A 25107-nucleotide genomic window follows, 5' to 3' on the forward strand; every position below is an offset into this window, starting at 1 on the left:
ATCTATACTCAGTCATGTTGTGTTTACTGATTTCATAAATCAGTCTTTATTACCTGATTTTATGGATAAAATGATATTTTGGGCTGAACACCCTATTTTACTGATAGCCCGAGTGGCTTGAGAGGTTTCTGACTGAGTGAGGCCGAGGGCATATTTTTGTAAGGATATTATGGGATCGGGCTGCGCACCGCAACATGTTGTTACTGATTTATGATTATGAGAGGCCGAGAGCCTGATTGATTTATGTCATGAGGTGGCTTGATTTAGTGCTTGGGCTGTAGGAGCCCATCCAGAGTCTGCTCATTCCCAGTGAGCGCGGGTACCCTGAGTGAGTGATATGATGTTATGCCCGAGGGCTATTCTTGATTCATGTTATACCCGAGGGGCTGTTTACGAGTGACTGTGAGGTTTTCCTAAGGGGATAATTCTGAGTGATATTATGCCCGAGAGGCGGTTTATGACTCATATTGCCCGAGGGGCTGTGTGCTAACTTTGTTTGTCCGATGGGATGTTTATGATTTTCAGCACTTTTACTCAAAATTGCATTGAGCCTCTGTTGAATATGTTGAAAAACATCTTCAAATGATTTTTTCCAAAAACTCGATTTAAACGAGATGATTTGACTCATATACTGATTTGAAAGCATGTTGTACTTATTGAGATTTCATGGTGTGGATTTTATGTGTTTCCTACTGCTCAATTTTTAGTTATATTTATTACTTACTGAGTTGGCATATTCACATTACTCCCTACACCTTGTGTGCAGATCTAGGGGTTGCTGGACATGCTAGCGAGTGTTGATTTTTCATCCGTTGCGGATATTTTGGTGTTGGCAAGGTAGCTACATGATGATCACAACCTTGCTCCTCTCCCTCCTATCTTCCTATGGATATTATTAGTTGATTTCTAGACTATATTAGTCTTATCAGTTCAGACAATTTTTATTAGACGCTCATGACCTGTGACACCCTGATGTCAGGTTTTTCTTTCCGCACTTTGTTATTCACACTTATTTTATAAAGTTTTGTTAATTAAAAGCTTAAAAAATCTTTATTTTGGATTTTTGGGTTATTTTGGTAATTGAGTTGGCTTGCCTAGTTCCACGTTAGGCGCCATCACGACATGGTGGGTTTGAGTTGTGACAAGTTGGTATTAGAGCCTAGGTTACATAGGTCTCACGGGTCATAAGCGGGTTTAGTAGAGTCTTGCGGATCGGTACAGAAATGTCTGTACTTATCTTCGAGAGGCTGTAGAACCTTTAGGAAAACTTCACATTCTTGAATTCTTGTCATGCGAATCTGTTTATTATGGTAACTAAACTTCTGTTATTCTATTCTTTCATAGATGGTGAGGACATGTGCTACCGGTCAGGATGGACGACCACCAGTTGGGGCCGATAGAGGCCGAGGTCACGATCGACGCTGTGGTAAGGGCAGGGATGTAGCCCGCATAGCAGCTAGGACAACATCTGCAAATCCACTAGCTGCCCCAGTTCTTGATCAGGTCCCAGTTGTGGACGCTCCAGCAGGATCAGCTCAGGCACCAGCTGTGCCTATTATTATTCCAGGTCTTCAGGAGACCTTAGCTCATATCATAACCATGTGCACCAGTCTTGCTTAGGCGGTCGCAGTTTCTACTATAGCATCTACTTCTCAGATAGGGGGAGGCACTCAGACTCTCGCCACCCAAATACCCGAGCATGTTGTTCAGGGACTATAGACACTAGAGGCACCACAAGCCCAGTCGATTGCACCTGCTCAAGATTATGTGGTACCAGTCATGCCTGAAGAAAAGCAACACAAATTAGAGAGGTTTGGTAGACTTCAGCCTCCGACTTTTAGTGGTAGAGAGGGAGAGGATGCCTAGGGTTTCTTGGACAAGTGTCAGAGGATTCTTCGCACGATGAGTATTCTTGAGACTAGTGGGGTCTCGTTCACTACTTTTCAGTTTCTAGAGCTGCCTTTACTTGGTGGGTGGCTTATGAGAGGCGTTGGCCTGTTGGTGCAGCGCCCTTTACCTAGCAGCAGTTCTTCGTTCTCTTTCTGGAGAAGTATGTGCCGCAGTCTCGCAGAGAGGAGCTACGCAGATAGTTCGAGCAGTTGCATCAGGATGATATGACCGTGACGCAATATGAGATGAGGTTCTCCAAGTTAGCCCGTTATGCTATCTGGTTGGTTCCCATAGATAGGGAGAGGATCAGGAGGTTCGTTGATGGCATCTCTTATTAGTTATGTATTCTTATGACCAGAGAGAGGGTATCTGGTGCTTCTTTTGAGGAGGTTGTTGACATTGAGTCGATTCGCCATCAGGAGCGAGTGGAGAGAGAGGCCAAGAGGCCTCATGGATCTTGTAGTTTTGGGGGTGATCCTCATGGGGGTTAGTTTCAGCACGACAGAGGGTGTCCATTTAGACATGCTCAGTCATCTCACTCGATTCACCGTGGGGCATCATCAGGCCGTGGTTCTCACAGTTCCCATCAGGTCCATTCATCACTTAGTGCTCTCCCAGCTCAGAGTTCGTCCCATGCTCCATTAGTTCAGGGCTCTTCCATACCAGGTTTTTCTACTAGTCATCTCGGTGCTAGGGGTTCCCTTTAGTCCCCATCACCAGCACTAGGGGGTTGTTATGAGTGTGGAGAGTTGGGGCACATGTGGAGGCAGTGTCCTCGTTGTCATAGAGGTCCGCCTCAGTAGATAAGTCAACCATCGACTTCAGCACCAGTTACTTCACCACCCGCGTAGTCAGCTAGGGGTCGCCCCAGAGGGGGAGGTCGATCAGGTGGTGGTCAGGACCGTTTATGCACTCCCAGCCAGACTAGATATTATTGCTTCAGATATTATGATCATAGGTTTTGTCTTAGTTTGCCAGAGGGATGCCTATGTATTATTTGACCCTGGTTCCACCTTTTCATATGTGTCATAATATTTTGTTCATTATTTGGATACGCACGGCCATACTATTGTTGTAGACCGCATATATCGGTTATGTGTGGTGACTATTGGGGGTTTGGTGACCCGAATGGACCTTTTGTTGCGTAGTATGGTTGATTTTAATGTAATATTAGGCATGGATTGGTTGTCTCTGTGTCATGCTATTTTGTACTGTCATGCTAAGATAGTGACGTTGGCTATGCCGGGGGTGCCACGGATTGAGTGGCGAGATTCGACGGATTATGTTCCTAGTAGGGTGATTTCATTCTTGAAAGCCTAGCAGATGGTTGGGAAGGGTTGTATTTATTTTTTAGCCTTTGTGAGGGATGTCAGTGCAGATAATTCCTCCATTGATTTAGTTCCGATAGTGAGGGATTTTTCAAATGTGTTTCCTGCAGACCTACTAGGCATGTTGTCAAATAGGGATATTGACTTCGGTATTGATTTGATGCCGAGAACTCAACCTATTTCTATTCCATCGTATTGTATGGCACTGGCGGAGTTAAAAGAGTTGAAGGAGCAGCTTCAAGAACTCCTTGATAAGGGGTTTATTCGGCCTAGTGTGTCGTCGTGGGGTACGCATGTTCTCTTTGTGAAGACTAAGGATGGAATGATGAAGATGTGCATTGATTAAAGGTAGTTGAACAAAGTCACAATCAAGAACAATATCTTTTGTCTCATATTGATGATTTAATTGACTAGCTTCAGGGAGCGAGAGTGTTCTTCAAGATTGACCTCAGGTCAGGGTATCACCAGTTGAAGATCATGGACTTGGACCTTCTTAAGAGAGTTTTTAGGACCCGATATAGTCATTATGAGTTTCTTTGTGATGTCTTTTGGGCTGACCAATACCCTAGTAGCGTTCATGCATTTGATGAACAGTGTGTTTCGGCCTTATCATGACTCGTTTGTTATTATTTTCATTGATGATATTCTAGTGTACTCGCGTAGTTAGGATGAGCACGCTGAACATTTGATAGTTGTATTGCAGCATTTGAGGGAGGAGAAGCTTTATGCAAAGTTCTCCAAGTGTGAGTTTTGGCTCTATTCAGTTGTGTTCTTGGGGCACGTGGTATCCAGTGAGGGTATTCAGGTTGATCCGAGGAAGATAGAGGTGGTTTAGAGTTGGCCCAGACCGTCCTCAGCCACAGAGATTCATAGCTTTCTTGGTTTGGCAGGTTATTACCATCGATTAATTCAGGGATTTTCATCCATTGCATCGCCCTTTACCAAATTGACATAAAAGGGTGCTCTTTTCAAGAAGCCGAATGAGTGTGAGGCGAGCTTTAAGAAGCTCAAGGCTGCCTTGACCACAGCTCCAATGCTAGTTTTTCCATCAGCTTCAGGTTCTTATGCAGTATATTGAGGATAGAGTGATTGCTTATGCTTCTCGTCAGTTGAAGCCCCATGAGAAGAACTACCTTGTTCATTATTTGGAGTTGGCTGTCATTGTTCACTCATTGAAGATTTGGATGCATTATCTCTATGGTGTGTCTTGTGAGGTGTTTACCTATCATTGTAGCCTCCAGCAGTTGTTCCAATAGAAATATCTCAATCTGAGGCGGCAGAGATGGTTGGAGTTGCTAAAGGACTATGATATTACTATCTTATATCATCCGGCAAAGGCTAATGTAGTGGCTGATTCCTTGAGTAGGAAGACGGTGAGTATGGGCAGTTTGGCATATATTCCTGTCTCCGACTTTGGCCAATCAGTTTGTAAGGTTGGGTATTTCGGAGCCCAGTCGAATCCTAGCTTGTGTGGTTTCTCGATCTTCCTTGTTTGATCGTATCAAAGAGTGCCAGTATGATGATCCTTATTTGCTTGTCCTCAAGGATAGAGTTCAGCACGGCGATGCCAGATATGTGACTATTGGTGATGACGGGGTATTGAGGATGCATGGCCGGTTATGTGTGCCTAATGTAGATGGGCTTCGGGAGTTGATTCTAGAAGAGGCGCATAGCTTGCGGTATTCCATTCATCCGGGTTCCGCGAAGATGTACTAGGCTTTTAGACAACACTATTGGTGGAGAAGAATGAAGAAGGATATAGTGGGGTTTGTAGCATTGTGTCTCAATTGTCAGCTAGTAAAATATGAGCATTAGAGATCAGGTGGCTTGCTTCAGCAGATCGATATTCCAAAGTGAAAGTGGGAGCGGATTACCATGGATTTTGTAGTTGGACTCCCATAGACTTTAAGGAAGTTCGATGCTATTTGGGTGATTTTGGATCAGCTGACCAAGTCCGTGCACTTCATTACTATGTGTACTACCTATTCTTCAGAGCGGTTAGAGGAGATTTATATTCGAGAGATTGTTCGCCTGCATGGTGTCCCAGTTTCCATCATTTCAGATAGAGGTACTTAATTTACATCGTAATTTTGGAGGGCTGTGCATCGAGAGTTGGGTACTCAAGTTGAGTTGAGCATAGCTTTTCACCCTCAGATGGATGGGCAGTCCGGGCGCACTATTCAGATATTGGAGGACATGTTACGCGTTTGTGTAATTGATTTTGGGGGTTCATAGGACCAGTTTCTACTGCTCGCAGAGTTTACATATAATAACAGTTATCAGTAGAGTATTCAGATGGTTCCATATAAGGCTTTATATGCGTGACGGTGTAGATCTCCAGTAGGTTGGTTTGAGTCGGGTGAGGCTACGCTTTTGGGTACAGACTTGGTTCAGGATGCTTTAGACAAGGTGAAAGTGAGTTAGGAGCGGCTTCGTACAGCCCAGTCAAGAAAAAAGAGTTATGCTGACAGGAAGGTTTGTGATGTGTCTTACATGGAAGGTTCTACTGAAGGTTTTTCTCATCAAGGGTGTTATGAGATTTGGGAAGAAGGGCAAATTGATCCCTCGGTTCATTGGGCCATTTGAGGTGGTTCGGAGGATTGGGGAGGTGGCTTATGAGCTTGCTTTGCCACCTAGCTTGTTGATCTTGCATCTGGTATTTCATGTTTCTATGCTCCGGAAGTATATTGGCGATCCGTCTCAAATTTTGGATTTTAGCACGGTTCAGTTAGATGGTGATTTGACTTATAATGTGGAGCCAGTGGCCATTTTGTAGCGGCAAGTCCGAAAGTTGAGATCAAAGGATATAACTTCAATGAAGGTGTAGTGGAGAGGTCGGCCCGTGGAGGAGGCTACTTGGGAGACCGAGCGGGAGATGCGGAGCAGATATCCACACCTATTTTAGGCTTCAGGTATGTTTCTAGACTCATTCGAGGACAAAAATTTGTTTAAGAGGGGGAGGATGTAACGACCCGGCCGGTTGTTTCATGAGTTATAGCCCTATTTCCCCCATTTTTGCTTCTATGTGTGTTCCTCAGCTGTATTTCATCGAATCGTGTTGGTTGGTTCGGGTCCGAAGAGGTTTCTGTGTAAAATGAGACACTTAGTCTCCTATTTAGAAGTTTAAGTTGGAAAAGTCAACCAGATGTTGGCTTATGCGTAAATGATCTCAAATGTGAATTCTGATGGTTCAGTTAGCTCCGTTAGGTGATTTTGGACTTGGGAGCGCATCTAGAATGTAATTTGGAGATCCGTGCTAGATTTAGGCTTGAATTGGTGAAATTGGAAATTTGGCATTTCTCGGTCAGTAGTGGAAATGTTGATATCGGGGTCATAATGGAATTCCGGAAATTGTAGTAGGTCCGTAGTGTCATTTGTGATGTGTGTACAAAATTTCAGGTCTTTTGGAGGTGATTTGGTAGGTTTCGGCATCGTTTGTGGAATTCGGAAGTTTAGAAGTTCTTAGGCTTGTATTCGAGGGTGATTTGGTGTTTTGACGATGTTTTGAGTGTTCCGAATGTTTGACTAAATTTCAATGGTGATATGTGACTTGTTGGCATTTTTTGTTGGGGTTCTAAGGGCCCCGGGATTAATTTGAATAGTTAACGGGGGATTTGGAAATGAGATTATGCAGCTGAAGCTGCTTCTTCAGTTGTTTCTGCACCTGTGGATCGGGGACTACATGTGCGAGGTTGCAGATGCGGTGGGGAAAAATAGATGCAAAAATTGAGGGCAAAGAGAAGAACCACAGATACAGTTGGTTTGACGCATCTGCGAGCCCGCAGTTGCGGTTCCTGGGGCGCAGATGCAGTCTTGGACAGCAGGTGCGGAAATGCCTGGGCAGAAGGTATATGTTGGACCCTTCGCGAATTTTGGCCATTCTTCGCCATTTTCATTCGGATTTTTGAGGGTTTTGGAGGGTTTTTAAGAGGGAATCAAGGGGATACTCCTTGAAGTATGTTACTTAGGCTCAATACTTGTGATTATGGTAATATTCAGTTGTTTAAGTATGCAATCGGTAAAAATAAGGGATGAAATTGATGGGTTAGGGCTTGGAAATTGGAGAGTTTAACTTGAGGATTTGAGGGACCGTTTGATGTTGGATTTTAATTATTTTGGTATGTATAGACTCGTGAGTGAAAGGAGTTTCTAGTTTTGTGATTTTTGTCAGATTCCGAGATATGGTCTCGAGGGCCAGGTTTTGGTGAATTTCGGGATTTTGGTCTAAATTGATAAATTTTCGTATGTAATTAGTTCATTGGCCTATATTGATTGCATTGTATTGCTTTTGGTCATAGTCGGGACATTCTGAGGCCAATTCCAGAGTCAAGGGCATCGCGGAGTAGGGATTTGACTAGTTTGAGGTAAGTAAGGATTGTAAATCTTGTCCTGAAGGTATGAAACCCCGGATTTCACATCGTTTCACTATTGTGAGGTGACGCACATGCTAGGTGACAAGCGTGTGGCCGTGCACCGTTGGGATTGTGACTTGGTCCATCCCGTAGCAACTATAAAGTTGTGTATTTGACTGAAAACTATTTGATACTTATGTGTTTTAGAAAGAACTACTATAAATTGGGCTGAACGCCATATTTGGGCCTTGTGCCAAAGCTGTTTGGACCTTAGAGGTCTTTTACTTATTAACCTCTCACTGTTTTTGATTTAAGATCTATACTCAGTCATGCTGTCTTTACTGATTTCATAACTCAGTCTTTATTAACCCGTTTTGATGTATAAAATGATATTTTGCGTCGAGCACCCTATTTTACTGATAGCCCGAGTGTCTTGAGAGGTTTCTGACTGAATGAGGTTGAGAGCCTATTTTTATGAGGATATTATGGGATCAGGCTGCGCGCTGCAGTATGTTGTTACTGATTTATGATTATGAGAGGCCGATAGCATGATTCATTTATACCACGAGGTGGCTTGATATAGCGCTTGGGCTGTAGGAGTCCCTCCGGAGTCTGCACACCCCCAGTGAGCGCGGGTAATCTGAGTGTGATATGATATTATGCTCAAGGGGCTGTTCTTGATTCATGTTGTGCCTGAGGGGCTGATTCTGAGTGATGTTATGCCCAAGGGGTGGTTTATGATTCATGTTGCCCGAGGGGTTGTGTACGAACTATGTTTGCCCGGGGGGCTGTTTATGATATTCTTCACTTTTACTCTAAATTGCATTGAGCCTCTGTTGAAATTGTTAAAAAGCTTCTTCAAATGATTTTTACCGAAAACTGGATTTTAAATGAGATGATTTGACTCATCTACTGATTTGAAAGCATGTTGTACTTACTGAGATTTCATGGTGTGAATTTTTATGTGTTTCATGTTTACCTTGAAAATGGTAATTACAATTAGATTTGATTTGATTTTGTGGTTCTAAAAGTATGTGATCTATTTTTATGCTAGTTGTTAGGCAATTGATGCTAAGTGAAAGACTTGGAAACAAGAAAAGAGCTTGAAAACAAGGTGATAACTAAACCGAATGGCTGATAAATAGGGCCTCGAGGTTGAGTCTGATGTCCTGCTGAGGGTAGTCAATGGATGACTAACAGTTATGATAAAGTCAATGATGGCTCTTTATGGCCAATAATAAGCAATAAATGAAGAATAAGAAATATAACACAATGAATATAAGCAATAAATGAAAGTAATGAGATCAAGAAAATATGTTAGAGAGCAGAGAGAATGTTCTTGTGTATTCAATATTGAGCATCAGATCCCTACAAAATGACAAAGGGTCCCCTTTATATATGAGGGGGAAACCTAACATAGTAGAAACACATTTATTTCCAAGATACCTAGTTAGTACATCTACTTAATGCCATGGTACGGGCTTGAGCTAGCCGAACAGACTAGGTCAGCTTTAGTCACATGCCTTGGGAGCCTCTCACTTTTTCACCATAACTAATCAGTCTGCACTACCTCGAGGCTGGACGTCGATAACCCCTCGGGTGTTAATCTCAACCATAATCTCGAGCTTATAGAAACGTGCTTATGAAGTGTCATAGTGACCAAAAATTAGACCCTCTGATTTTACCGTATACAGATAATCCCCGCATTTCTTAGAGTGAAACGATAAGAAACGATTTCGATATCCATCTCCTCGGCCTTCCCGCAATGATATAATACTCATGACATAAGCCTTTATGATAATTGAGGCATCCCATTGATTCACCTTTCCAGAATCATTCAATGTACCTTTCCATAATCGTTCAATGTACCGCCAATTCATATTCTTCAAAGTGATAATATCGATGCTGGTCGAGTTCCCAAAACACATTAATTGCTCCTGCCGGTACGTCTTTCAAAGACATTGATTGTGCCGTTGGTTACGCTACCACCTTTCCTATAAATGGAAGCCTTCTTGAATCAAAACTTCATTCAAGTGTTCTTCAATCAGCCCTTTACCTCTTTCTTCTCTTCATCTTCATCCATTATTATTTCCTATGTTTGAGGACTGTGGCCTTAAGGTTATATGACAGTGTCCTCATCAGTTGCACCATGGCCTCTTTCCAGAGCTTTCCCTTCCCGAGCGAGATTGTACTAATTTTGTTGTTGTTGTTGTTGTTGGCCCGAGGTAATGAGAGAGAAATCTCAAATTACCTTCGCATTAAAGGATATATGGACCACGAACTTCTACCCATCTTCCCTAATTACCCGGTGTGGTGCCTCGCTCCTTTTGCTTTCCGTGGAGTAAGGTGGTGCCATCTACTAACTGTTGCATCCCGCACCAGTGCAACGTCTCAAGAAATGGCTTCAGAATAGTAGTGCTGGCGAGACCCATACTTGCCAGAATTTTCACCCAGCAACTTCTTCATCTTTTACTGCTTCTTCTTCATCTTTTTCTTCTTCTTTGTCATCGTTTTCTGCTTCTTCTTTAATCTTGAAGATACCATTTGAAAGATCGAGAGGAGGCCCCGAGGGAACGATTCTCAAAGATGCTTCCCCCAATGATGTACCCCGAAAAATGGATTAGGCTCGTAGTTGTTATATACATTTTTTTCTTTTTTCTTTGGCTTCTATGTTTCTGTGTAAGGACCCTTGGTGGGATTTTGTAATCATATGTAAGGATCCTTTGTGGGTTTTTGTAATCATCGTTTAGTAATGAAAAATTGTTTCTTTAATTTTGTACCTGATTTGTGCCGGATTTCCTTTTACTCGAGTTTATGAAGAATCTGAATGCATGACTCTACCGATTGGTCTGAATATCAGGTCCGAGTGTAGGTGTTTCCCCGATCCTTTATTGCTTAATACAATATTCGGCGGAGCCCTTTGTCGTTCCTTAGGATGAGCCCAAATTGAGCTGATACGAGCTTAGGCCATCGGGACCCCCGACTTCGAGTTGAATGAGAGTATGGCTTCAAACTTTCAAAATGAACTTAGCCTTTCAGACCCCGTGATAGTCCTCGAGGGGGAATCTCGGATTCCTGAGAATAAAGATAGCCTTTGGGCTTTCAAAGGTAGTCCTCGAGTGAGAGTTCTCTCAAGCTCGGGCGACTTGAAAGCTTGTTTTGCGTTTAGAGCAAAGATAGCCTTAAGGCGTTATACATAGATCCTGAATGAGGGTACGCCTAGAATCGGATAGCCCCTGGATTAAAATAACCAAGAGGACGTTTAACTTGAGGATCAGGTAAATGACTCACATTTACAATTGTAGAAATCCTCGAGGTAGGATACCACCTCGAAATCAGGTCCGTATGAGTAGATTTTTAGAGCTTATCTTCTTTTTGACAGAGGTTCTCGAGATCAGGTATCATCTCGAGGCTTGTAATGATGTCAATGGCTTCTTAGAGCCTATCTTCTTCTTGACTGAGGTCCTCAAGATCGGGTACCATCTCGAGGCTTGTAATGATATCAATGGCTTCTTAGAGCCTATCTTCTTCTTGACAGAGGTCCTCGATATCGGGTACCATCTCAAGGCTCGTAATGATGTCAACCGCTTCTTAGAGCCTATCTTCTTCTTGACAGAGGTCCTCGAGATCGGGTACCATCTCGAGGCTTGTAACGATGTGGGGGGTTTTTAATCCCCAAAATATTGTATGAAAGCATTAATTGTATGATATGGTTATGAAGTGAACAAGGCAATTCCGCTGGTATATCTTCCCAAAGCAAAAAATGGCTTAGTCAGCATTTTTAATTCACCTTTGAGGCAGGCAGATAGTCGTCGCTTTCTCTACATATAGGGTTGTATTCCTTATTTTGAGGATTCAACTATTTCTAGTAGTTATCCTCTTCCATAGAGTTTTATTTCCTATGTTAGGCCCTTCACCATTTCAACTTTGAAGCCCTTTCTCGAATTCCCGCTCCAATTCCTTAGTTTTACCATAGTTATGGCTGCCACACCAGGGTCCGCTCGGCAAGGAGAGGGGAGTTCTGCCCTTAAAGGCTTTTTGAACCAAAATGCATGGGGTTATTGAGAGTATGAAAGGCGCATTGAGTCAGTGAGGAAAGATTGTGGATGGGGGGAAAAGTTAGTACTACGGGTACCTTCCCCGGAAGAGAGCATTATGGATCAGGATAAGGGTTTTTTGAACGTATACACATACCCCTTCACGCTGGGCCCCCCTGATAGGGTTGTGCTCGACTTCTGTCGAAAGTACCAGGTCACCTCAGCGCAGGTTCACCCATCATTTTGGAGGATAATGTTGATGATTAGGTTCTTTGCGGAAGAAGTAGGGCTTGAATTCACTTTTAGTCATGTCATCAGGCTGTATCGGCCTTTCACCATTGGGGTCTGCTGACCCTACGATGCTGATACACAATGCCATTCATTGTTGACGATGAAGAAGACAGGGATCAGGGATGAATGAGCCGATCCATCCGAGTGGCGAGCTTTATGTAAGGGTAGATCGGAGGCCAAACACCACGGTACGTGCTATGTGATTTGCTCCCTTTTTTGAAAGGCACTTTCTTTTTACACGAACTAACCCCGTCATCATAGGCATCAGAGAGTCCTTTGAGGTGAGACCATGCTCTCTCAGAGAGGGAGAAGGATCACCAGCTTCTGGGCTATGGAATGATAATAATAAGCAAAAAGGGCCTTCGTAGGGCGACGATGCTTATAGCAAGATGATTCTAGGCTGGGGGCTCGGAGAGGATGTGTCGGCTGAGCCTGCTACATACGAGATCTATGGCTTTAGGTGTCACGACCCAATTCCCGAACCTGGTCGTAATGACGTCTCTCATGAAGACAAGGCCAGCCATTCAACCCAATTCATCCTTTTAAGACAATTAATTAACACAATTATAGTATAACACATGGTTTAATAATATCCAATAGCGGAAAGTATAGATAAAATACGGAAATCCAACCCAACTCAGCCCTAACCGGGGTGTCACAAGGCATGAGCTACTACAGAGTTTACTAAAATTCTACAAGGTACGGAATTAGGAACGACATCTGAAGATATCATAAATACAGAAGATAAGGGAGAAAACGGGTCTGCGAACGCCATGCAGCTACCTTGATAACTCCGATGAAAACTGAACAGCAGAAAACTCGCTCTATGCCTCAGGAATACCTGTACCTGCACACATGGTGCAGGGAGTAATGTGAGTACTCCGACCCAGTGAGTAATAAATATAAATAATAACTGAGGGTAAGAAAACACGTTAAGGCACACAACACTCTATACAGTAGCAGTGAAATCATTTAAAAAAACAATTCAGTCAAACATCATGTGAAATTTCTTTAAAACCAGTAAAAATAGGTAATTTGGCATTAAAATGACGAGTAGAAATCTACCTCTCGGGCTCAATATCAAAACAACGAGTAGAAATCTGCCCCTTGGGCTCAGTATCAAAATAATAAGTAGAAATCTGCCCATCGAGCTCAGTATCAAAATAATAAGTAGAAATCTGCCCCTCGGGCTCAGTATCTCAGAATAGTATCAGCCCCTCGGGCTCAGTATCTCAGAACAGTATCAGCCCCTCGGGCTCAGTATCTCAGAAACGTATCAGCCCCTCGGGCTCTTTATCTCAGAACAGTATCAGCCCCTCAGGCTCAGAACAGTATGAAGCAACCAGTCAATGAAATAAGAGCACATAATTATTACTGCGAATAATGTAGATGAGGAATAAATGCATGAGTGCAATGCAATGCATATGACAGTACCCTCTGGAGGTGTGTACAGACTCCGGAGGGGTTCCTACAGCCCAAGCACAATAACAAGCCATCTCGTGGCATCAATCAAGTCCTGGTCAGTCATTGTTACCTGACCAATTTATATCACATAGTGCCATTGTTACCACTATTTCAAGTCACATCATATAGTGTCATTGTTACCATTGTTTCAAATCATTGCTGCGGCGGGCAGCCCGATCCATGCTCAGTCCAGAAATCATAATAAGCCCCTTGGGCATTTGTAAAACAGTAGTTCTCAGCCTGAAATATCATTTAACTTTTCAAATATTAGAAAGATGGCTGAGTTTGCAAAACAGTATTTAAAACCTTGGACTGAGATCAAATGATATGCATGTATGCGAAAATAGTGATGTCAATCCCTGAAAGATTCAAATAATTGGCAAGAAGCCCAAATGTAACAATTAAATCCAAGTAGAAAACACGGTAAAAACATCTCTTGGGACGGACTAAGTCACAATACCCAATGGTTCTCTACCCCATGCCCGTTATCCGGCGTGCAAGTCACCTCAATATAGCGTTACAATGTGAAATTCCGGGGTTTCAAACCCTCAGGACATCATTTACATCAATTACTCACCTCAAACCGACTACTTCTTTAGCTCGCAACGCCTTTGCCCCTCGAATTGGCCTCCACGTGCGACGAATCTGCCCAAAATCACAACGAATATGTCGCATTATGCTAAAGGGACAATACCCAATCGAAAGCAATCGAAAAATATCAAAATTCACGAATTTGACAAAACCCGAGTCCTGGGCCCACGTCTCAAAACTCAGAAATTTTTATACCAAGATGTTCTTCGTCCTCTCACGAGTCCGTACATATAAAGAACACAAAAATCGGAGCTCGTTTGAGCCTTCAAATCGACCCTAGAAAATTTCAAAAGCACAAGCTCTAAAACCCCACTTTTCTAATGATTTTCATGTTCTAATTCATATATAATCTTGTATTTAACTTGAAAATAAGTAGAAACAACTCACCTTTGATTCTTGATAAAATCCCCCTTGAAATTCTCTCCAAAATCATCCAAGCCAAATGAAAGAAATGAAAGAAATAAGCCAAATCCGTGTTTAAAGAATCAGCCCGTGCTTCATCTAGTTGTACCTTGCACTTGTGCTATACAAGTTGTACATCCTATTAAAATTTTCCCTTATCGGACACCTTCTGTTTAAACACCCATCACGTCTTGTATAAATATCCAAATTACAAACGGTTTGAAGATTTAGAAACTAGACTCGAATATCTTTAATTTTATAGGTTGTACACCATATAACTCTTTATATATCCCGAGATATGAGCTTCTAAAGTCGGCTCAATGAAATCCGAAAATTCTGGAGAAACTGCTCCACTAGTCATCTTCAATCGATCATAACTTTCTCTACAGATGTCCAAATTACGATTTCTCTAGCTTTCTAGACACTAGACACGAAGGGATACAACTTTTGTTTTTGAATCATCTCAAAATTTCTTGTAGATCAAAAGATATAGGCCTCCGAAGTACGCTCCACGACTGCACTTTTGTTGTCCAAAGACAGCTTAGCAGCAGAAATTGCAGCAGCGTTTTCTTTTCTTTTTGGGTCCGAATTCCATTCTGTTAACCTTCCGAAATCCACCCGAGTCCCTCAGGACCTTAACCAATTATATCAACATGTCCCACAATATCATTCAAACTTGTCCGAACCTTCGGAACACCCAAAATAACATCAAAACATCAAATCATCATCAGATTCAAGCCTATGAATCTCAAGAACTTCTAAATTCCATTTTTGATCAAAAACCCAACCAAACCACGTCCGAATGACCTCAAATTTTTCAGACAAGTCCAAAATGACATAACAAAGCTACAGCAACTCTCAGAATTCCATTCCGACCCTCGGATCAAAATCTCACCTATCAACCGGAATTCGCCAAAATACTAACTTTGTCAATTCAAGCTTAATTCTACACCAGTCATCACAAAAATATTCCGGACACACTCCTAAGTCCCAAATCACCTAACGAAGCTATCCGAACCATAAAATTTGTATTTTGAGCCCTCTAACACATAAGTCAATATCCGGTTGACTTTTCCAACTTAAGCTTCCTTAAAAGAGACTAAGTATCTCAAACCTTACCAAAACTAGTCCGAATGACTTCAAATTTTGCACACAAGTCACATTCGACATTACGGACTTGCACCAACTTTCAGAATCACATTCCGACCCCGATATCAAAATTTCCACTTCCGGTCGAATTTTCTCAAAAACCTTCAAATTTCTATATTTAGCCAAATGACTTCAAAATGACCTCAGGACATCCAAATTCACTTCCGATCGTGCTCTCAACTCCAGAATCACCATACAGAGCTATTCCCAGACTCGGAATCCCAAACGGACATCTATAACTCTGAAATGCCTTCCAACCCAAATTTATGAAATTCTTCTAAAATACTAACTTCCACAATATACGCCGAAATGCTCACGGGTTATCCAAAACCAAATCCGGACATACGCCCAAGTCCGAAATCATCATACGAACATGCTGGAACTTTCAGATCCCAATTCTGAGGTCGTTTACTCAAAATTCCAATCTTAGCCATTTTCTTAAACTTAAGGTTGTCGCAATGAAAAGTTTCTTTCCAATTTGACTCCGAATTTTCCGAAATTCAACTCTGACCATACATACAAGTCAATATACCTGAAATGAAGCTGTTCATGACTTCCAACTGCTGAACGACGCGCTAGAGCTCAAAACGACCGGTCGGGTCGTTACATTCTCCTCCACTTAAATAGACGTTCGTCCTCGAACGTTCCAAGAACTGCTCTTAAGTTATCTGAAATCACTGTTTAACACCTCGTGCACCTGTCCGTGCTACCACAACTCATATGGACACATTAGTTTGATCAAATCTGCAGATATCCTCTTTTATCCATACAATAAGCTCAGAACCCAATTCCAACATCTGAAATTCTCTGCCAGACTGTTCCCTGTATATAAACACTGTATCAACTACCACACGAGGTACCGGAACATGACTGCGTACCTTTGTTGAATTAGCACCATGCATCACATAATTCACCATCCAACCGCAATGGCACTCCATGAACCTTAATAACCAAAATTCTACGACTCTGATGCTCTCAATACATATGATGATATACCTATACATTCTGCTATAATGCTGACGATACAACCACAATGGAGGAGATGTGCAGAAATTTCTAACCAATTGCAGAGTTAACCAAACATTAATTCTCTCCTTTTTGACTAAAATCATCACCTCATTACTACCCAAATACTGGTAACTGCCCTGTAATATACCTCACATAATCCCACTACAATGGTCCCCGATACCAATAGTCTCACCTCACCTAGTACGAGCTGCTCAGACAACCAATCACCACAGACAATGACCAACGGTCTCACATGATGCAAAAATGCGCCAATAGGCCATAATGCGAACAAGATACATAAGGAAATGATTCAGGAATGGACTACTCAACTCACACAACTAATATGGACTTTTCCCCAGAGAATAGGAATTTATCAAGCCGTTTCACAGCACACATGGCACAATCACAATATTACATGAGTTGACGAACACGGAACAACATATGATATTCCAACACCCCTCCTTGAGGAGCGCTATACTAAAATGAATACATCTGACTCACATGAAGCCCATAGTCCTATTTAAATCCATTCACCCACTTCAGGTCGATTCTTCTCGCACTGAACTAGGCTGATAGCCTTTCCTGGACCGTAATAAGTCATTTCTTCTCATAACATGAAAGAACTACCACCATAGCCGGGACAACACCCCACAATCCACAACCAAATGAACCGAACGACTTCATATAGATCTTAGATATTCTTCCAACATTTCAGCTTTCTTAAGTCCCCAAAATTTGACTAACTCCCAGATTTTTCAAATATTTTGTTCGAGTCTCCCTTGTAATTGGGTCTATCCACCTGTCAAAGTAACACTAAAACAACTCCTAACAGCATATCCACAACCCAACAAGTACCACAAGTATATCAATAACACTAATCTCCGCATTACAAGCCCGACATTATCACAATGATATTTTGACATGAAACGCATCATTTGAATGATCATAACCACATTTCTGGTCTTAATAGTTGTTCATAAATAATTCCATCATTATCAATAAATATCATATTAACCACCACCTCATTTCAAATTTTCACAATATTGACAACAGAATGTGAGGCATGAAGACCTCATTATTACTTACTCGGATTAATGAGTCACATTTAACGCCACCTGGGAACTCATCTCATAAGCTAAAACTCAATGTTTACAGTACGAAAATGGCTGAATATGAACATAAAATATACAAGAATTATCAAATCAACCTAACTGGCATGACTCCGTTTAATATTATCGTACGAATTAAACTTTACAAAGGAAAACTTTAAACTTATAATTATTTACCACAAGGACCTTGTCCTTACATAACCTCCACCGCGGCTTGCATCCCGGTTTAAATATTTCATATTATGCCAATTGCAGTTTTCAATTTCCTTTCTTTCTTCTTCTCAATAAATTTCGTAAACATTTTTTTTTCATAGCACATAACGAACCCTCATACCGGTAGGGCATATAATTCATAAAAAAAGTTGGAACCAATTATTCCGAAACACATTAAACCCATTGTAGTGAATAATAAACATTACTTTAACCTTACCCCAAATCCTTGGAGCCCAATTTCTAACATCCAGAATTCCTTTCAAGACCCGAATCTCACGTACACACATTGTATAAGTCCAAACAAACTGTGTCAAGCCATAACAATAACCCTAGATATAATCGCATAACATACTACACAACTCGTATACTCGCAACACCATTCTTGATCACCATAACCACTCAAACCAACCAAGTACCAGTAGGAAACCCCACATTAAACAGAACCTCAATCCAAAACCTTCGTACCCCATCAATAATGAAGAAATATACAGGAACTCACAATACACAACACGTTCCCCATACCTGTAGAAAATATCTATTTTAAACCATGGTAGAAACCATCAAGAACACTTGGAAATCCATTTTCTCCTAATCAAGATATCAGAACTAAATTCCTTTAATTCAACCAGGCCACGCAGGTCATCAAACTCAGAAATATTGCCATATTACTACAGCTGGTTCAACAAAAATTCTTCACAAGATTAGGTAACATAGACCATAAAATACCTCAATTCCACTACTAAGATCACCTTCATTCTCGTGACAATCAACTCAAATTTCTCAATTAGAGTCAAATTCAAATCTCAACACATACACCCTGTTAGTAGAAAAGAAACTCTCTACTCAACATTATAAGGAACAAACCTACATAGATTATTCCGCATGAGATAACCCACCTACTTTGCCTCCAATTAACATTTTTGTATACCTCCCACCGTCATACACATTACACAATCACTTAGTCTTCCTGGGTCTAAACTTATACTGTAACATGAAATTCACTTCACTCCAAACAGGATACTTGAAAAGATTCTTCACGCCCATAACTCGGAGCTACACCTCTAATCACAATGGAAATCATACACTTAATAGTTCACCTATCATCCAGCAGATCTTCCTCGACACTTCCAAGTCATATAGAAACATCTCGCAGTACTAACATACCCATCACATTGCTACCCAGCCGTCATTCCCGCTAATAGGGGCAATACCGGACATATAAGTTTAAAACACTTGCTCACACAATCAGCACCTTGGTGCTTAAGCCGTAGGAAAAGATCCGGCCTCAAGTCCTTCAGACTGGCCCAACATCAACTCATAGAGATCACGTCTCACCGCTCAATCAGGGAATCACAAGACATCAAGGCACATCTAATACTGAGCGCTCATGCGCGCATGCGAACGCGTGGAAGGAATTTCAAGAGTTACTTTTCAAGCTGAATCAAAAACGCACGATAAGAATTCAAGAATGTGAAGTTTTCCTAAAGGTTCTGCAGCCTCTCAAGGATAAATACAGACGTCTCTGTACCGATCCGCGAGACTCTACTAAACCTGCTCATGACTCGTGAGATCTATGTAACCTAGGCTCTGATACCAACTTGTCACGACCCAATTCCCAAACCTGGTCGTGATGGCGCCTCTCATGAAGACAAGGACAACCATTCAACCCAATTCATCCTTTTAAGACAATTAATTAACACAATTATAGTATAAACATGGTTTAATAATATCCAACAGCGGAAAGTATAGATAAAATACGGAAATCCAACCCAACTCAGCCCTAACCGGGGTGTCACAAGTCATGAGCTACTACAGAGTTTACTAAAATTCCTCAAGGTATGGAATTAGGAACGACATCTAAAGATATCATAAATACAGAAGATAAGGGAGAAAACGGGTCTACTAACGCCATGCAGCTACCTCGATAACTCCGATGAAAACTGAACAGCAAAAAACTCGCTCTATGCCTCAGGAATACCTATACCTGCACACATGGTGCAGGGAGTAATGTGAGTACTCCGACCCAGTGAGTAATAAATATAAATAATAATTGAGGGTAAGAAAACATGTTAAGGCACACAACACTCTATACAGAAGCAGTGAAATCATTTAAAATAACAATTCAGTGAAACATCATGTGAAATTTCTTTAAAACCAGTAAAAACAGGTAATTTGGCAGTAAAATGACGAGTAGAAATCTACCTCTCGGGCTCAATATCAAAACAACGAGTAGAAATCTGCCCCTCGGGCTCAGTATCAAAATAATAAGTAGAAATCTACCCCTCGAGCTCAGTATCACAATAATAAATAGAAATCTGTCCCTCGGGCTCAGTATCTCAGAATAGTATCAGCCCCCCGGGCTCAGTATCTCATAACACTATCAGCCCCTCGGGATCAGTATCTCAGAAAAGTATCAGCCCCTCGAGCTCAGTATCTCAGAACAGTATCAGCCCCTTAGGCTCAGAACTCTATGAAGCAACCAGTCAATGAAATAAGAGCACATAATTATTATGGCGGATAATGCAGATGAGGAATAAATACATGAGTGCAATGTAATGCATATGACGGTACCCTCTGGTACCCACTGCGGCGTGCAACCCGAGCCATCCATATTTATTTATCGTCAACGGCGCTCACTAGGGGTGTGTACAGACTCTGTAGGGGCTCCTACAGCCCAAGCGCAATAACAAGCCATCTCGTGGCATCAATCAAGTCCTGGTCAGTCATTGTTACCTAACCAATTTATATCACATAGTGCCATTGTTACCACTGTTTCAAGTCACATCATACAGTGTCATTGTTACCACTGCTTCAAATCACTGCTGCGGCGCGCAGTCCAATCCATGCTCAGTCCAGAAATCATAATAAGCCCCTTGGGCATTTGTAAAACAGTAGTTCTCAGCCCGAAATATCATTTAGAAATATCATTTAAGTTTTCAAATCTTAGAAAGATGGCTGAGTTTGCAAAACAGTATTTAAAACCTTGGACTGAGGTCAAATGATATGCAAAATATGCGAAAGCAGTGATATCAATCCCTGAAGGATTCAAATAATTGGCAAGAAGCCTACAATTGGAAACATGACTGAGGATATAAATTCTTTAACAAAATAAGTGAGGAAAACCAGTCAAAAATCCCCTAAGGGTTCTACAGGTCGGCACAAGGCCCCAAGCATGGCAACAAGCCCAATTCACAATAATAAAGTATACGTCTCAACCAAAAATGTAGTCACCTCAAACCGGCTACTTCTTTAGCTCGCGACGCCTTTGCCCCTCGAATTGGCCTCCTCGTGTGTCGAATCTGCCCAAAATCACAACGAATATGTCGCATTATGCTAAAGGGACAATACCCAATCGAAAGCAATCGAAAAATATCAAAATTCACGAATTTGTCAAAACCCGAGTCCAGGGCCCACATCTCAAAACTCAGAAATTTTTATACCAAGATGTTCTTCGTCCTCTCACGAGTCCGTACATATAAAGAACACAAAAATCGGAGCTCGTTTGACACTTCAAATCGACCCTAGAAAATCTCAAAAGCACAAGCCCTAAAACCCCACTTTTCTACTGATTTTCATGTTCTAATTCACATATAATCTTGTATTTAACTTGGAAATAAGTAGAAACAACTCACCTTTGATGCTTGATAAAATCCCTCTTGAAATTCTCTCCAAAATCATCCAAGCCAAATGAAAGAAATGAAAGAAATAAGCCAAATCCGTGTTTAAAGAATCTGCCCGTGCTTCGTCGAGTTGTACCTTGCACTTGTCCTATACAAGTTGTACATCCTATTAAAATTTTCCCTTGTCGGACACCTTATGTTTAAACACCCATAACGTCTTGTATAAATATTCAAATTACGAACGGTTTGAAGATTTAGAAACTAGACTCGAATATCTTTAATTTGATAGGTTGTACACCATATAACACTTTATATATCCCGAGATATGAGCTTCTAAAGTCGGCTCCATGAAATCCGAAAATTCTGGAGAAACTGCTCCACCAGTCATCTTCAATCGATCATACCTTTCTCTACAGATGTCCAAATTACGATTTCCTTAGCTTTCTGGAAACTAGACACGAAGGGCTACAACTTTGTTTTTGAATCATCTCAAAATTCCTTGTATATCAAAAGATATAGGCCTCCGAAGTACGCTCCACGACTGCACATTTGCTGTCCAAAGACAGCTTAGCAGCAGAAATTGCAGCAGATTTTTCTTTTCTCTTCGGGTCCGAATTCCATTCTGTTAACCTTCCGAAATCCACCCGAGGCCCTCGGGACCTTAATCAATTATATCAACATGTCCCACAATATCATTCAAACTTGTCCCAACCTTCGGAACACCCAAAATAACATCAAAACATCAAACCATCATCAGATTCAAGCCTATGAATCTCAAGAACATCCAAATTCCATTTTTGATAAAAAAACCAAACAAACCACGTCCGAATGACCTCAAATTTTGCAGACAAGTCCAAAATGACATAATGAAGCTATAGCATATCTCGGAATTCCATTCCGACCCTCGTATCAAAATTTCCACTACGGGTCGAATTTTCTCAAAAACCTTCAAATTTCTATATTTAGCCAAATGACTTCAAAATGACCTCCGGACATCCAAATTCACTTCCGATCGCGCTCTCAACTCCAGAATCAACATACGGAGCTATTCCCAAACTCGGAATCCCAAACGGACATCTATAGCTCTGAAATGCCTTCCAACCCAAATTTATGAAATTCTTCTAAAATACTAACTTCCACAATATACGCCGAAATGCTCACGGGTTATCCAAAACCAAATCCGAACATACGACCAAGTCTGAAATCATCATACGAATATGCTGGAACTTTCAGATCCCAATTCCGAGGTCGTTTACTTAAAATTCCAATCTTAGCCATTTTCTTCAACTTAAGGTTGCCGCAATGAAAAGTTTCTTTCCAATTTGACTCCGAATTTCCCGAAATTCAACTCGGACCATACGTACAAGTCAATATACCTGAAATGAAGATGTTCATGACTTCCAACTGCTGAACAAAGTGCTTGAGCTCAAAATGACCGGTCGGATCGTTACATTAGGAAAATAGTTCCACATCCATTATCATCTTCTTTTCTCGTCGAAGGCACCTCGAGGAATGAGGGTTTTCTGCCACCAACTTCTTCTCCCATCGAAGTTACTTTGAGGGATGTTCAAAGCTAGGGGCCACATACACGAAGCGATCGTGCCCCAACCGGGATCGATTTTACTGGGGTTGAGGGAGCCAGACTAGTAGATGTACGCTCGACCTTCGAGGAATCTCAACGGCTCTACTCTGTGGTGAGTTTTGGCCGTACGTATTGATTTTATAGTTTTGTAATTTTTACTTTGTTATCGAGTTTCTCTTTCATAGGCTTTTAACAAGCTCAAGTCCGAGCTGCTCTGTCATGAGACCAGGTTGCGAGAAGTCGTGGATGCGAAGAAATCTCTCTGGCTTCTTTGCATGAACGGGAAGACGAGTTGGCACACTTGTGCTATGAGGCAAGTCGAAGTTTGAACTACGAAAGCTATATCGAGGAGCATGTAATTTTTGTTTCGAGAGAGTGCGTGTTTCTTCTTCTGCATTCTGAGGCCAATGTCTAGTTTATTTTAGTTGCAGAAAAAGATGGAGGACCTAGAATACCTTAAGAGCAAAGTTGGTCAAGACAAGTGCGAGCGTGACGAGCTAAAGGCTCGGGTGGACACCCAGATATCGACTAAGAAAGATGCTTTGGCCAAGGCTTACGCCCTCGAAGTGAAGGTTCGCAACGTTCATGAGAATAGCTTGGTCCGAATGGATATGATTTCAAGGCTCGAGTCTGAGCTCCTAAAGGTGAAGGCCGAAGTCATGGATGCTCGGCCTGAAGCCAAAGTATCCGAACTAAGGCTGATAAGAAGGTGGATGTCTATTTGAATGATGCTACTGATGCTCGTGCTAAGCTAAAGGGGCTCTCGACCAGGAGAGTAGAAATAAAGAGTATGTGAGGTGTAAATCTCGGAGGGAAACCCTAGAGGAAATACATGCTAGGGGATTCGACCTCTTGGAAGAGATAAAGCAGGTGGATGAGGAAGAATATGGTGCTAAGCTCCTTCTGTCCGATGCCGAAAATGGCGAGAAGGAGGCCGGTAGACCATAGTTCCCAAGGGGGACGTAGATTAGACCCTTCCTTTCTTGTTTTGTGTATAGTGCTTTCAAATAACTTTGTGAATGAAGCTTGTATTCTCTCGCATATATGTATAAAAGGAAGCCTCGCAGTTTTATTTTTCATGCATTTCCTTTTGCCTTAATATTTTTCAGTCGTTAGCCAGATGAATTTGGTCTTCGAGTTAAAAGGAATCCTTAGATTCTTAGTATGGCCCTGGGGCTCGTTAGGCTGGCCCGTAGGCTCCTACGCGCTTTGGTCGGTACGACCTTTTAGTATAAGCCGACGTTTGAGCTCTTATGCTTTTGCTCTTAGGCATATTTAGTTAACTATTTCGAGTTCAGTCTCCAAGTTGGGTTTCGACTCGAGCTCATTTGACCCTTATGTTTTTTAATTTAAAGTTGTCCCTAGGCTCTTACGCATTTGGTTAGTACGACCTTTTATATGGGCTGGCTGTAGTGGCTCTTATGCATTGGGTCGGTACGACCTCTAGTATGGGCTAGCGATAGTGGCTCTTACGCATTGGGTTAGTACGACCTCTAGTAGGCTTTATTTTTCCTTCGTTAAGGACTTTTGAAATTGTGTTTGCCTGACTCTTCGACGGTTTCATGAAAAACCTCGATTATGAGTTGTTATATGGAGATGATCAAGCACCTCGGGAGGTTTAGCTTAGTGGCTGAGTATCTCGAAGCCTATAGTTTGGAGCTGACATGGTCGAAGCTCTTTTGCCTATGTCGAGGGTAGCCTATTTAACCGGTTCTTTTCGAAATACTTTCAAAGTAATTGAAGGCCTATGATTTTATAGTGATGGCCGGGCATCCCCGAGTAGTGTTAACTTGGATGGTAGAGACTTGTGACCGTAGTCATTGTGTTTGGCCGGAGCCTTTCAGTCCCCGAGTGAAGTAGTTTCGGGGTTTATATTGAGGGTATGCCTTTTTAGGGGTCTTACAAGTTCGATATATAGCCTTAACTTTAAGATCTGGTTTATGCCTTTTGTAAGGTCTTAAAATTTTTTACATGCCTTACTAGAGGTCTTATAGTTTTGGTTACTTGGTACAAGTATGGTTCGTGCCTTGCTTGAGGTCTTACAGATATTGTTACTTGGTACAAGTATGGT

This window comes from Nicotiana sylvestris, chromosome 4, assembly GCF_000393655.2.
Source record: "Nicotiana sylvestris chromosome 4, ASM39365v2, whole genome shotgun sequence".
NCBI classification, from domain to species: Eukaryota; Viridiplantae; Streptophyta; class Magnoliopsida; order Solanales; family Solanaceae; genus Nicotiana; species Nicotiana sylvestris.